Raw genomic sequence first — 14,252 nt, forward strand, 5'->3', positions numbered from 1 at the left:
TACTGCAATGCGCAGAGCGTCAATTTCTTGATTCTGTTTATCGTTTATGTTACAGGATGCATTCAGGAACAGTCCAAAACGGTAGTCCAGAGTTTCAATTCGTAAAGCATGTTTTCCGACTCCTACCCAAGGAAACAGGGCGTGGGTTACTTTCTGGCCGGTTGTCCAAAGCTTAAATTCCTGTGGAACATCTGATCCCCAGATAGGGTCATGTGGTTGTACTGCAGAGACGCCTCGCGCCGCCGCCGGGTCCTTGTATGCGTTCCGTAGTTATTTTGAAGGTGTGATCTGAGATGAAGATGGGAGCGCAAACTCCGGTCCATCCCAGGGGCAGTATGAAATAGGCACATCGTCCACACAGCCAGGCCATTCCTTGCACCCAATAGGTGCCGTTGCTGGGCGCAGACATGTTTACAGGTGCGCCTTCTCCGCTGGCGGCGGTTTGGTTGCAGTTGGTGGTGTTGCCTAGGGGTCTGTTGCCTTTTTCCTGCTCGTAACACATGGAGTGTCGTCCTTCATCCTGTAGGAAAACAGGGAAGTGGATTGAAGTATTTCTGTTGGTGACATTAAAGTCTATCCAGAAGGGCTGGTCACAAGTGCCGTTCTTGAGCCCTCGAGCATAGGGATTGTTATCTTCAGCGTTAATGTGTGGGTGTTGATATCCAATGCCGGCAAAACTGGCAGCACACTTTGCTTGAGTTCTGTTCATGTTCTGTCCGTACAGGGTTGTTTTTATCTCCCTCTTTAGTTCTGTCGTGCACATACCGGTACCAGGCATTGTTCATCCATGGATGGATATGGTCTTGCGTCATGTCACGGAGATGTGAGTTGTCATGTGTCCACCTTGTCTGTAGGCGGCGTTGTTTGTCTTCTGTACCGTCCTCTAGAAACATGAGGAGCCCTGCTGAGAGTAGGAGGACAGCCACGAGGACAACAAGCGTCTTCATGGCGACCAAACACACCTAGGTCCTCAGGTGAGTAGACTACTGGCAAGAAGCAGAGGGCGGGATATACCCAATCAGCCCTCCCTTCACCAGTCAGATCACCTGAAGGTAGGGGTGCCGGAGTCTATGAGTCTGGGCTGTCACTCACTTTCTTGCAGTGGCTTTGGTGAATCCAAGACGGTCTTTCTGCTATCTTACAGGCGGTTGGTGTGGTGACGAGCACTTGGTAGGGTCCTTCCCAACGGGGCGAGCTCCAATTCTTTCTGTGGAGAACTCGGATCAGGACCCAGTCGCCTGGTTTCAACCTGCAAGATACTGGAGAAGATTCGGAAGGCAATTTATTGTTTAAAACAATATCTTTGTTTTCCAGCAGTTTTGACATCCATTCTGCTAGTGTAGTTTCTCTGATTGATTTGTCTAAAGGCTCACTTGTGATTGGCAGCAGAAATGGTCTGCCATGAATGATTTCAAAAGGCGTAAGTTTTTGTGAACCTTGTGTTAATCTCATCCACATTTTTACTAGGCCTATGCACTCTGGCCACGGCCTTCCTGTTTCTTCCATACATTTTCTAAGTCTCTGTTTTATTGTGCCGTTTGTCCTTTCTACTAGGCCGGCACTTTGAGGATGATAAGCACAGTGATATTTGATGTTAAACCCTAGTGCTTCAGAGACTTTGCTGATTACCTCGTTGACAAAATGTGTCCCATTATCTGATCTTATTAGAGTGGGGATGCCATATGTTGGAATAAAATGGTTCTACTGAAATGGCATCTGCTTTCTTTACTGGGTAGATTTCTGCATTATTGTCCTGCAAGCTGGAGAGTTAAATGTCAGTAGTGGGTAAATTCAGCAGTTGATAACAAAACTATTAAGTTTTTCCTGTTTTAACATCAATGTGAGATATAGAGGCGCACATATAGTGTGTGCTCTAGTGTAAGCTGCTCTTCATTGCATGTATGTGTGTTAGTATGCTTGCATGCAGGGCCTCTGGGCCTGTCTCACCCAAAAGGGCATTTTCTTAACAGTTGCCTTTCACTCGCGTGTGTTAAGAAAGGCAAATGTGCTTGTAGCAGTTGTGAGATTATATTACATTATACCTGTAATCAAAATGAGTGAATCATGATACTGCTGTAGGCCACATCATACTTCTTGTGTAATCAGTATGTAGTTTTAGTTTGCATCACACTTCTTAGTTAAAAGAATGTGAAAATCATTAGATTTATTAGATAGGTTTGTATTATCCTATACTGCTGATTTACTGTGAGTGAGTTACACTGTTTCATGACATTTCATACTGCCGAGTTATGAAGAGAATATTGTATTCAGAGAGTAGGGGCCTCTCCTTTTTTTTTTTTTTTTGTGATAGTAAAGAGAACAGAGCACATGCCACGGGAGCGTCACCCCACCCTTGGTGGAAGCAGAAAACAGGGAGCCAAGGTCATAACTCAGGCTCACAAAGAGTCAGAAAGAATGTGAATACTTAGTTTTGTGGCTGTGGCGCATTTTGTATAGCTTCTTTTCTTTGTTTAGTAGCTTTCTGCCTTCACCTGAGGGTGTGCCCTAAGCATGTGACTTCAGGTCTCCATAATTGGAGTTTATTTAAAGATAAATAAGATGATTTCATATATTGCTCGCAGATCATGCACTAGACGGTATGTTGCAGTATTAGCCTGCTTCAACACTTAAACAAAACATCACTCTTTGTTTTATTATTATTATTATTATTATTATTAGTATCCTGTCTCAAAACAGAAAATGAAATTGTAGTTGTTCTTGACTGAGAAACACAAAACCTCTCTTCTTTTTTTTTTTTTTTTTCAAACAAGAAACTAAGTTTTAATTTTTCAGCCTTGTCACATAAAACAAAACAGACAACCCAGCTCTCAGCTGGCTCTGGACTTATCATCATCAAGGACGCATGGTGAGAGCCACTTCAGAAGTTACAGTGCTCATCACTCAAGCAACATTTAAAAAAGGAACAAAAAACAAAACTCAGCACACTACACAGAGAACAACAACAAGACACAACTGAAGGTGTTGTTCTTGTTTGTTCTCCTTGAATTTTAGAATAAAGTTATTACATCTCCATTAGTAAATCATATGCCTAATCATTATGTGCCACTGTGATCCACAAGTATGATCACAAATTTATTTTCCAAACTTACTAAGCAAACAAACAAAAATAAAACAAATTGCCTATGGCATCATCATGGCTTTGCGTTCATATTAATTGAGTGTAAGCTGCTTTCTTCATTGCAAGTATTTATTACAATACGGTTTAATTCATGCATCTTATCACAGAGTTCTAAATTCAACCTATCTCCTCACACACACATGGTTTCCTGTCACCGACAGGTACACATTTCCTGTTTCTGCAGACTCTGTCTTTCATTGTATTCATAGTCTAAAAACCCTCTTTAATTCTACTAAAAACAATCTAAATCCCTTGATCTAAAAACGATACACCTTTATTTCACACACACTTTTAAATTGAGCTCTTTCAGACATCGGGAATCATCACACACACTGCCTTTCCTCTCAAACTTCCACTTGTTCACTCACTCCGCTATGAACCTTTGTGGTGTTATTATTACTTATGTTTTATCATTTTTGAACAAATCACACCCAATCACTCAAAACCTACTACTCACAACATTCACACAGTCAAAATCACTCAAAATATGCTTCCATACGAGTATTTCAGACATGCTTTTCAAGATATATAGAGGTCACTCACTGTACATCCACAGTAATGAATTCAAACTCTATTAATACAATTGTAGTGAGCAAAACCAGCATCTCCATGCGCGTCACCGCTCCTCATTAGCTTGGTAGTGTCTACATATTTAATTCAGCTTCTCAATCTTGTAGCTTTAGCTGTTGTATACAGGGTTTGGCTCATTAGTTGTTAGTATAGGTTTGCTCTTCATCTTAACAAAGTCTCATCTAAGATGACAGGTTTACAAGCAGGTCAAGTGTCTCTATGCACCTGATTAGTGTAGTTATTTCCTTATTTTCTTCATCTCCTATATCATTGTACTGAGTTTGAGCAAACCTTAAGCTTGAATCAGACTACTTTTAACAATCATCCACCTCGCATCATAACTGACTGAGGTGCCTCTTCCTATTAATAGTATGTCATTATTAATGTTATCATTGTATTGTTTTTCCTTTTTATAACAGCAACAGTATATTACAATACACTACTTTTACTACTAATATACAATAGTATATTAGTTTATATTTTATTATGTATCCATCACGGGTCTGTGTGAATCTGCAGCTTCACACCTTCCCAAGCTGGAGACATTTTCCTTGGCTGAACAATGACACAGCCTTAATATGCCTTATGCATCTCTTTTTTATTTGATATATTTTGTGTGAATTATCTGGTTTCACGCATTCTATTCATTCAGCTTGGTTGTCTTCCCAATTTTGTTTCATTGCTTTAATTTAAGTTAACCTTAATTTAACCTTTTGTTTATTCCACTTCATTCCTCTTTCCATGCTTTAAAATATTACAACTCTTGTGTATGCTTTGATTTCTTTTTAGCTTCCTTTTCAGTATTTATTTCTGCTTGGAGGGTTTCTTATAATTTAGTCAATGCATTTTCCCTCCCACGTGGGACATTTAGTTTTCTTTGGATTTCTCCATCTATATGCACTAATTTGTCCGGCACCTGGACATTGCTTTTCTAGCCACTGCTCGTCAGCAGTGAGTTTTGTTGTTTTATTACCCATTATTAGTTTATGCTTCTTTTAGCGCTTAGTAATACACACACACCTGCGGCGCTTTCACTGGCACGAGAACAGAGAGAGGTAGCTGACACGCCCTTCTACTTTCAAGCTATTCTTGAAAGCGGTGTCACCTTTACGTGATGAAACACGACCTTCCTCTCAGTTCACCAGTACTTCAGCGACCAACAGTAAACAAATTAGTGGAATAGTTCAGCCTCCTTATTGTGCTGTAAAAATCAACTTATTCCACCAACATAAACAAACAGTATAGAACAAACAATTTTTAGACGCGCGTTATCTTTAGCTACCAGTCCTCAAGACGAGCTTAATGCTTCCAGCCCCTCTGGGCGAGCTAGCTACCAGTCCTCAAGACGAGCTTAATGCTTCCAGCCCCTCTGGGCGAGCTAGCTACCAGTCCTCAAGACAAGCTTAATGCTTCCAGCCCCTCTGGGCAAGCTAGCTACGAATGATTGGGTGGAATGATTTGGGTTGGAAGGAAATTAGCAGACCTTTTGGATTACGTCTATTTTATTTAGTAAATCTTGTAAATGAAGCAGTGTGAAGACCTTCAGGAACTTCTTTTTTATTTCCTCCACTCCAGGGACTGAGGTGGTTAGGGTTGAGGCCAAAGACGACGATGAGCCAGATAATCTCAACTCAGATCTCCGCTATCGTATTCTGAACCAGGACCCACCGCTGCCCACTGACAACATGTTTGAAATCAACCCAATTACTGGAAGCATCAGAGTCACTGGTAGAGGATTAGACAGAGAGGTGAGATTTGTTAAACACATTTAAAACACAAGTGTCCTTTTACACCTAAGGGCTGAAAAACATTTCATAATGAATCAGGATCAGTAGTCTGCCTGTCACTGCTGGAAATCGGTCACAAAGAGGGTGCTGCACCAAAAACATGTTTTGGTTTTTTGATAGTGAAACTTGACATAGCCTCTAAAGTATAGGTATAGTTTATCTGTCTACATTTCTGGTTTGTGTCATACTTCTGGACACACATTTCATACTTAGCAAATAGTTTGTCAGACAAGTATGTGTCTTCCATGCAGACTACTGGAGATCAGAGCAATCTGTTTTTGGTGCAGCATCATAAAACTCTTTGAGACTGACTTCACAGAGCAACTGCAAACAGCCTCACGCCAAATGGTCAAGGAATACTTTATTTTAAAAAGTTTGGCTACGCCTCTCAAAAGCATCATGTTTGCAAGTGTTTGTCATAAGCAAAATATTAAATGAGTTTAGCTTCAGCTTTTCAGCAGAATTGGCCTTCATAGATGAAGAGCTTTAGTCAGTCTGAAGGCTGTGTTACAGTCTGTAAACTGATGTCAGTGTTTCCTCCTTCCTGTTGATGAGCTGATCTACCTTAACAGTCCTCGTATCTTAACAGAAATATCCACAGTACACTCTGACAGTACAAGCAGCAGATCTGGCGGGAGAAGAGTTAACTGGACAAACAAAAGTCATCCTCACGGTGACGGACAGCAATGACAACGCTCCAGTCTTCACTCAGAGCTTAGTAAGTATGAAGTAACTGGAAACTTCCTGAGTAAAAAAGGGTAAAAAAGGCAGCAGTTAAAGCAGAACACATTCAGTCTGTATCTAACTGCCTTACTAATGTTGCACTCACACATGCTGACACAGCAAAAACCCACGAAGTGTTTATGTTCATGACAAAATTACATTCATATGTACATACAAAATTATCTTCCAATAAATGGCAAAGGTTTTATTGAATCTAAATCTCTCAAAACAAACAGCAAGAAAACTCTTAACTCTCTCTCTCTCCTCCTGCTACCCCTCCAAAAACCCATCTCCATTAAGACTGTGTCAGCTCCCAAAAAGACAAAAAACAAACTAAAAACCAGCAACAAACAACTTGAACATAAAAAATCACAAAGAAAGAACAATACAGTATCCACATCTGAACCAAAGAGTAAAACAGTGAAATGTGGATTATTAAATATTAGGTCTCTCTCCTACAAGTCTCTGTTAGTACATGACTTAATAATTGATCAACAAATCGATTTACTCTGCCTTACAGAAACCTGGTTGCAGCAGGATGATTATGTTAGTTTAAATGAATCAACACCCCGAGTCATTCTAACTACCAGAAACCTCGAAGCACAGGCCGAGGGGCGGTGTGGCAGCAATTTTCACACCAGCCTATTAATCAACCAAAGACCCAGACAGACTTTTAATTCATTTGAAAGCCTGATGCTTAGCCTTGTCCACCCCAGCTGTAAAACTCAGAAACCAGTCTTACTTGTTATCATCTATCGTCCACCTGGGCCTTACACAGAGTTTCTCTCTGATTTCTCAGACTTTTTATCTGATTTAGTGCTCAGCTCAGATAAAATAATTATTGTGGGTGATTTTAACATCCATGTAGATGCTAAAAATGACAGCCTCAACATGGCATTTAATCTGTTATTAGACTCAATTGGCTTCTCTCAAAATGTAAAAGAACCCACCCACCGCTTTAATCACACTCTAGATCTTGTCTTCTTTGGCTCTCGGAGGAGGCGGACGCACTTTTTCTCCTCTCCCTCATCTTCCCTCCTTATGTCCTTGTCTAGTCTCGTGTTTTTCTTTGTATTTTCCCTGGAACACTCTCTCACAGTCTGTTCTCTAAAACCTAAAAGAGGAATTATGGATTGGATCAACTGGTCCCTAAATGCAATTGACACCCCTTTCTCAACGAGAAGTTTGGGCTTGGGTGAGCCTGAGTGGTGAAGATATCTACCTATTCGGAACCATGGTAACAGGGTTCTGGCTGATCGGAGCTGGCTTGGCCCTGACTTATCGAAGAATTAAGAAAGCGGAACCGGCTGTTTAAACCCCCACAAGGCTGCCCGCTGGGATTGGAATGATGGGAGAGGCGTGAGTTTCTCGAAATGGGCTCATTGAGTCAGCACGGATAAGATCTTGGAGAGGCTACGGCTGCTGTGAATACTCAGAATAAGATCTCTGACTGCAGACTGGATACATCTTGGAAGGGCTAGCCCGAATATAACATCTCTGGGCGCAAAATTGGATGACATCTCGGGGAGGCACACTGCCGTGAGTTCTCAGACATTGGCTCCTTGAGCACAAGAAGTGACAACATCACAGAACGCAAGTATGGCGAAGCTCGCGGCTTTCCAACGGGAGATTGAGAGACCAGTGTTGGACTGTAGAACTGCTTTGAAATTCATATGAACTGTTCGCACTAAAGTAAACCAATAACATCACTTATACGGATACCCCTTTGGCGCCAGCTGCAAGGCCGGAGCTGAACAAAACACCCTGATAACGACTGTGTTTAGTCTGTTCCTTTCCATTCCATGCAAGGCCACCTGGGTTGGCTGGAAGACTGTTTACTTAGCCTGGCAGGGCAAAGGACACTGTCTCAGCTGAACTCTGGACATGCACACACATACATATACTGATACTGATAAGCACTCACCGATGCATCACCCTCCCTACCCCGGATCCAACGCCACCTCCAACGCTTACCTCCCCTCTGATGTGGACATCGGGTCAGTTGGAGGCGCAGTCGAAAGATTGCAGCGGTCCCAGATCAGATGTACACACTGGAACTCTTTCCCATGTTGCTTGTCTGTGTTTATTGTGCTATGGTGTGTTGATATCTGTGCATTCCTGTATTATCCTTTTGTGTTACACATTTCGATGTTTTTTTCCTCGCTACCTAGCCTGACCTGTCTCCCCAATGTGATGTTTGTGTATTGTATGTACGGTCGGCAAGGTCTGTCATCTCGGTTGCGGGCAAAAGACCTGCAACTGACAAATAAAGGCTATCTCATCTATCTCATATGACATAGAAACTGAACATTTAACAGTGTTTCCTGAAAACCCTGGTCTGATCATTTCCTGATAACATTTACATTCACAATAATTGATTACACAGCAGTGGAGAGCAGACTTTATCACAGTAGATGTCTTTGTGAAAGTGCTGTAACTAAGTTTAAGAATATAATCCACCCACTGTTATCATCTTCAATGCTCATAGAGCAGAGCAGCTACCTGAACACTACCCCAACAGAGGTCGATTATCTTGTTAATAATTTTACCTCCTCACTACGTACGACTCTGGATACTGTAGCTCCGGTGAAAACTAAGGCCTCAAATCAGAAGTACCTGACTCCGTGATATAATTCTCAAACACGTAGCCTAAAGCAGATAACTCGTAAGCTGGAGAGGAAATGGTGTGTCACAAATTTAGAAGATCATCATTTAGCCTGGAGAAATAGTTTGCTGCTTTATAAGAAAGCCCTCCGCAAAGCCAGAACATCTTACTATTCGTCACTGATTGAAGAAAATAAGAACAACCCCAGGTTTCTCTTCAGCACTGTAGCCAGGCTGACAAAAAGTCAGAGCTCTTTTGAGCCAACCATCCCTTTAACGTTAACTAGTAATGATTTCATGAACTTCTTCACAAATAAAATTTTAATCATTAGAGAAAAAATTACCAATAATCATCCCACAGATGTAATATCGTCTACAGCTACTTTTAGTACCATCGATGTTAAGTTGGACTCTTTTTCTCCAATTGATCTTTCTGAGTTAACTTCAATAATTACTTCCTCCAAACCATCAACGTGTCTTTTAGACCCCATTCCTACAAAACTACTCAAAGAAGTCCTGCCATTAATTAATTCTTCAATCTTAAATATGATCAACCTATCTCTAATAATCGGCTATGTACCACAGGCCTTCAAGGTGGCTGTAGTTAAACCTTTACTCAAAAAGCCATCTCTAGACCCAGTTGTCTTAGCTAATTATAGGCCAATCTCCAACCTTCCTTTCATATCAAAAATCCTTGAAAGAGTAGTTGTCAAACAGCTAACAGATCATCTGCAGAGGAATGGCTTATTTGAAGAGTTTCAGTCAGGTTTCAGAGCTCATCACAGCACAGAAACAGCTTTAGTGAAGGTTACAAATGATCTTCTTATGGCTTCTGACAGTGGACTCATCTCTGTGCTTGTCCTGCTAGACCTCAGTGCAGCGTTCGATACTGTTGACCATAATCCGGTTGTTCAGTCTGACGTCAAAAGCCGTGTCTGGGCCTAAATTCCGCTGCAGGTCCATATATCAAACGATCACTATGGCATTAATGAGAGTTGAAAAACTGTCTAAAGTCTTTCATCTTTAATAAAATGATCAGTGTTCTGCTCTACCAGGTGTAACAATTGAGTTTAACATCCAGGCATCCATGAAAATGGAATTTATGACATTTAACGGCGTTATAAGTTAGCAGGAAGTTAGCTCGCTAGCTTCCATCTAAATACAATATAGAATGTCCTGACTGCGGGGTTTTGGAAACAAATTCAAACGTACAGCTCTGCTATCACTTCCAACATAAATGAAGACAGAAAACTAAACAGCAGTGACGTTTTACTGAAGTTTGGCTAGCTGGTATATAATGATGTGCTACGTGACCGCTAACGATACAGCTATGTTAGCATAATATAAACAAGCTAACATTTTTTCCACTCGATAAAAGTTAACGTGAGTGTTCTCGGTGGTCAGGAACAAATGTAATCGCATGGCAGGATGCTGTAAAAGGACCAAACTTCAGTCAGGAGAACAACTGAGATAATCCATCCACAATACGAGGTTAGTCATTCATATACTGCTGCATGGGCTGTGCTGTAGTTACATCGTAAGGTTTTAAAATCTCTACTTTTAAGATTAGACTTCAACCTTTCCTTTTTGCTAAAGGATATAGTTAGGGCTGGACCAGGTGACCCTGAATCCTCCCTTAGTCATGCTGCAATAGACGTAGGCTGCCGGGGATTCCCATGATGCATTGAGTTTTTCCTTTCCAGTCACCTTTCTCACTCACTATGTGTTAATCGACCTCTCTGCATTGAATCATATCTGTTATTAATCTCTGTCTCTCTTCCACAGCATGTCTTTATCCTGTTTTCCTTCTCTCACCCCAACCGGTCACAGCAGATGGCCCCGCCCCTCCCTGAGCCTGGTTCTGCTGGAGGTTTCTTCCTGTTAAAAGGGAGTTTTTCCCTCCCACTGTCGCCAAAGTGCTTGCTCATAGGGGGTCATATGATTGTTGGGCTTCTCTCTGTATCTACTGTACAATACAAAGTGCCTTGAGGCGACTTTTGTTGTGGTTTGGTGTTATATAAATAAAATTGAATTGAATTGAAAAAAGCAACGATGCTCAGTGATGCTCAGATGTATTTAAAGTCTTTGAATGATAGCTTCTTCTCACTCTGGGTCACCGTTGCCATAAATTGTGAGTTGTGGCTTTTTTTGTGCAAAAAGACACACAAAAAATGATTTACTGCACAGTTATAGACTTTAAGTAATGAACCTAATATAATGACACAGACTACAAAATGAGGCCGTTATTCTCTATTCCTAGTGAGGAGTCTTTAGATCTGTTTTAACTGCCGTGATTTGTGACTCATCCTTTATTTTCTTACAGTATACTGCAATAGTTGATGAAAACAAAAAGGATGTTGAGGTGGTTAGGATGATAGTAACAGATGAGGATGAACCACAAACTCCAGCCTGGAACGCCAAGTTCAAGATCATCAGTGGTGATCCTGATGGACTTTTCACAGTAAAAACGGGAACTAACAAACAGGAAGGAATCCTTTCTACTGCAAAGGTAGGAAGAAGATCAGGAATTCTTGCATAATATTGGGAGATACTTTCATCTATGAATATTTGTGTCATGTGATGGCAGAGTTTTTATGATTTCTTGTAAGCTTATAGAATTTCTGTGCCAACACCCTTATGTTGTGTTTTTGTTTTTCTCTCCCTTCCTTCCTTCCAACCAGGAGCTGGACTTTGAGAGAGCCAGCAAGCTCACTCTGTTGATTTCAGTGGAGAATGAGATTCCTTTTGCTGGTGTTTCTGTGGTCACTTCTACCGCCACGGTGGTGGTGAATGTGAAGGATGTGAATGAAGCTCCAATATTTCACAATCCTTGTGGTAAAACCAGAGGACCTTGCTGTGGATGAAGTCGTGGTGCAGTACACTGCTTCAGACCCAGACACTGCACGCAAGCAGACAGTCTCGTAAGTCGGGGTTGGGGGGAGAGACTTTCTACTGCTAAAGAAAATGTATCACTGACCTCATAAGTGCTGCAAAAATTCTATTTCTTTTTAAAAATTCACTTAAGTTTGGAGCTAAAACCCTAAGTCAGGTTTTTCCTAAGGAACTAAGGATTAAATTTGTGGATGAAACCCTAAATGGTTAAATCTCACAGATAAATGTCAAGTATTTAGATTCCTTGTTCTGTTTGATGAGATTAGAGTGATTGGTGCAACATGGCTTTGAAGAGGTGGTAAAGCTTTGTGAAAGTGAGACAAAACAAATCCATGAACACAGAATTATAAAGTAAAATATCTGCTGTCTTGTTTATTTCAGGAACAAGCATCATCTTGAATTTAGCCACTGAGCTGCCCAGTGGAGAGTACGATGTTATACTGAGAGTGGCAGACAAACATGGTTTGGAGCAGGACAGCAACATCACAGCTAAAGTGTGTGACTGGAGGGGCGCAGAACCGACATGCCCAGATTACCGTGTTGCAGATCCCAGCGACCTGCCCCTTATCCTCGGAATACTTGGAGCCATCCTGCTGCTCGGTGAGTCACACATCTGTAGTCTCAGGACGGTGCATCTCTTTCCTTTCCCAGCTAAGTAGGATTTCATTGGTTACTGTTTGCTAAACTTTGTGCTCTGTGTTCAGTGCTGTTGCTGCTAGTGCTGCTGTTTGCAAAACAGAGGAAAAAGGAGAAAAAGGAGCCACTCATGCTGAATGATGGTGTCAGAGACTACGTCTATTACTATGATGAAGAAGGAGGTGGAGAGGATGATCAGGTAAATGGACACTCATTGTGATTACACATTAGTCAAAGACACACAACCAACCAACCAACCAATGAACCATTTTCTGTTTGAGATTAAATGTTTAAAAAGGCTGATCAAATTTGATGTAATATTTCAGTAATGGTTCCCAGGCCCTTTAGTGATAGTGTCTACTCATACTCATAAAAGTATGAGTAGACAACAGGCCTGATGCAGTGAGTGGATTGCAGAAGTACATCAAAAATATTCCATGTAATAAAGCATCATTAAATCACCTTCTTTCAGGACTATGACCTGAGTGTTCTCCACCGTGGTCTGGACAACCGGCCAGATGTGTTAAGGAATGAAGTGGTGCCAAACTTCATGCCTGCTCCTCAGTACCGGCCACAGCCTGCCAACCCCGAGGAGATTGGCAACTTCATTGAAGATGTGAGTGAGATTGTAAAGCTTCTTGTAACTTAATCAAATGTGACACTGAGGTGGGAGGTCAGAGCATCATGTGATAACATTGACCACAATATTACAGAAAAAAGGAATTTAATGTACTGCTCTGCTTAGATTCCAGAGTTCCACGGGCTACCACAGCTTTGTAAGATCCTGAATGATGCAGGAATAAGAATGTAGCTGTGTAAACTTTAAATATCTGCTCAGATTATCAAGCCTTAAGACAAAAAGTCTAATGTTCACACATATGTTAGTATCATGGTCAAGGATATTTGGCATGCAGGCTACCAGCCTTCCGATTAGTAGTCAACCTGCTCTAAAGTCTTAGACATACTTAAACTGGCATTAACTTGGTTCCAGTTATGATGGGGGTATTTATTTATTTTTTTAAGACAAGAAAAAGAGGGGGTTGTTTAATTGACTTGGTCCCAGATAAGTGGTACAAGATGGATGGTTGGGTAACAGTACGTCATATTTGTTTTAATAACTGTAAAATTCATTATTCTGTTACGTTATTCTGCTCTATGTAAGGTAATTGAAATAAGTTGTGTAAAATTTCCTTTCCTCCAACAGAATCTGAAGGTTGCGGACAACGACCCAACAGCACCCCCTTATGACTCCCTGCTGGTGTTTGACTATGAGGGAGGTGGTTCTGATGCAGGAAGTCTCTCCTCTTTGAACTCTTCAAGCAGTGGAGACCAGAACTATGACTGCCTCAATGAATGGGGCCCTCGCTTCAAGAAACTGGCCGACATGTACTGAGGAGGAGATGATGACGATATGCTGTAATCATACCATATCGCATGGCTGCATGTTTAGCCTGGTCAAAGTCCAGACCTCTCCTTGAAGGAGTAGTAACAGATCTAACAGTTTATGATAATAATAGTGATAACTGGATGATTGTTTACAAGTGCTGCAGCCTCTGCACTGATAAGGGTAACCCCATGTCAGGTTTATATTATTGGATTGTCATTTATGCTTAGAAATATTTACTCATATATGCTTAGAGTTTTATAATCAATTGCATATTGATAGAGGTGTGATCCTTAGTAGTCTGCAAAGACTTTGTGTGCATTCCAGAGTGTTCTGGCATACACACTCAGATCCTAGGGTCATGGGAAGAGGTCGTATCTTTTCTTGCTGATATATGGTATAGCAAACACATCTATATCCGTTTTAGTCTAAGTGCCTTTTGTTTAGATGAACTGCTGGACTTCCAGCAGTTCATCACACACACAGAGCGACTGGGGTCAGGCGAAGGAACGGCGCT

At 41.2% G+C, this 14,252-nt stretch overlaps 1 pseudogene; it reads left to right on the forward strand.

Annotated features, from left to right (window-relative positions):
- The first annotated feature begins 810 nt into the window (after positions 1-810).
- Positions 811-13,809, forward strand: LOC116322564 (annotated as a pseudogene).
- The last annotated feature ends 443 nt before the right edge of the window (positions 13,810-14,252 follow it).

The sequence above is a fragment of the Oreochromis aureus genome, linkage group 13 (assembly GCF_013358895.1).
Source record: "Oreochromis aureus strain Israel breed Guangdong linkage group 13, ZZ_aureus, whole genome shotgun sequence".
Taxonomy (NCBI): Eukaryota; Metazoa; Chordata; class Actinopteri; order Cichliformes; family Cichlidae; genus Oreochromis; species Oreochromis aureus.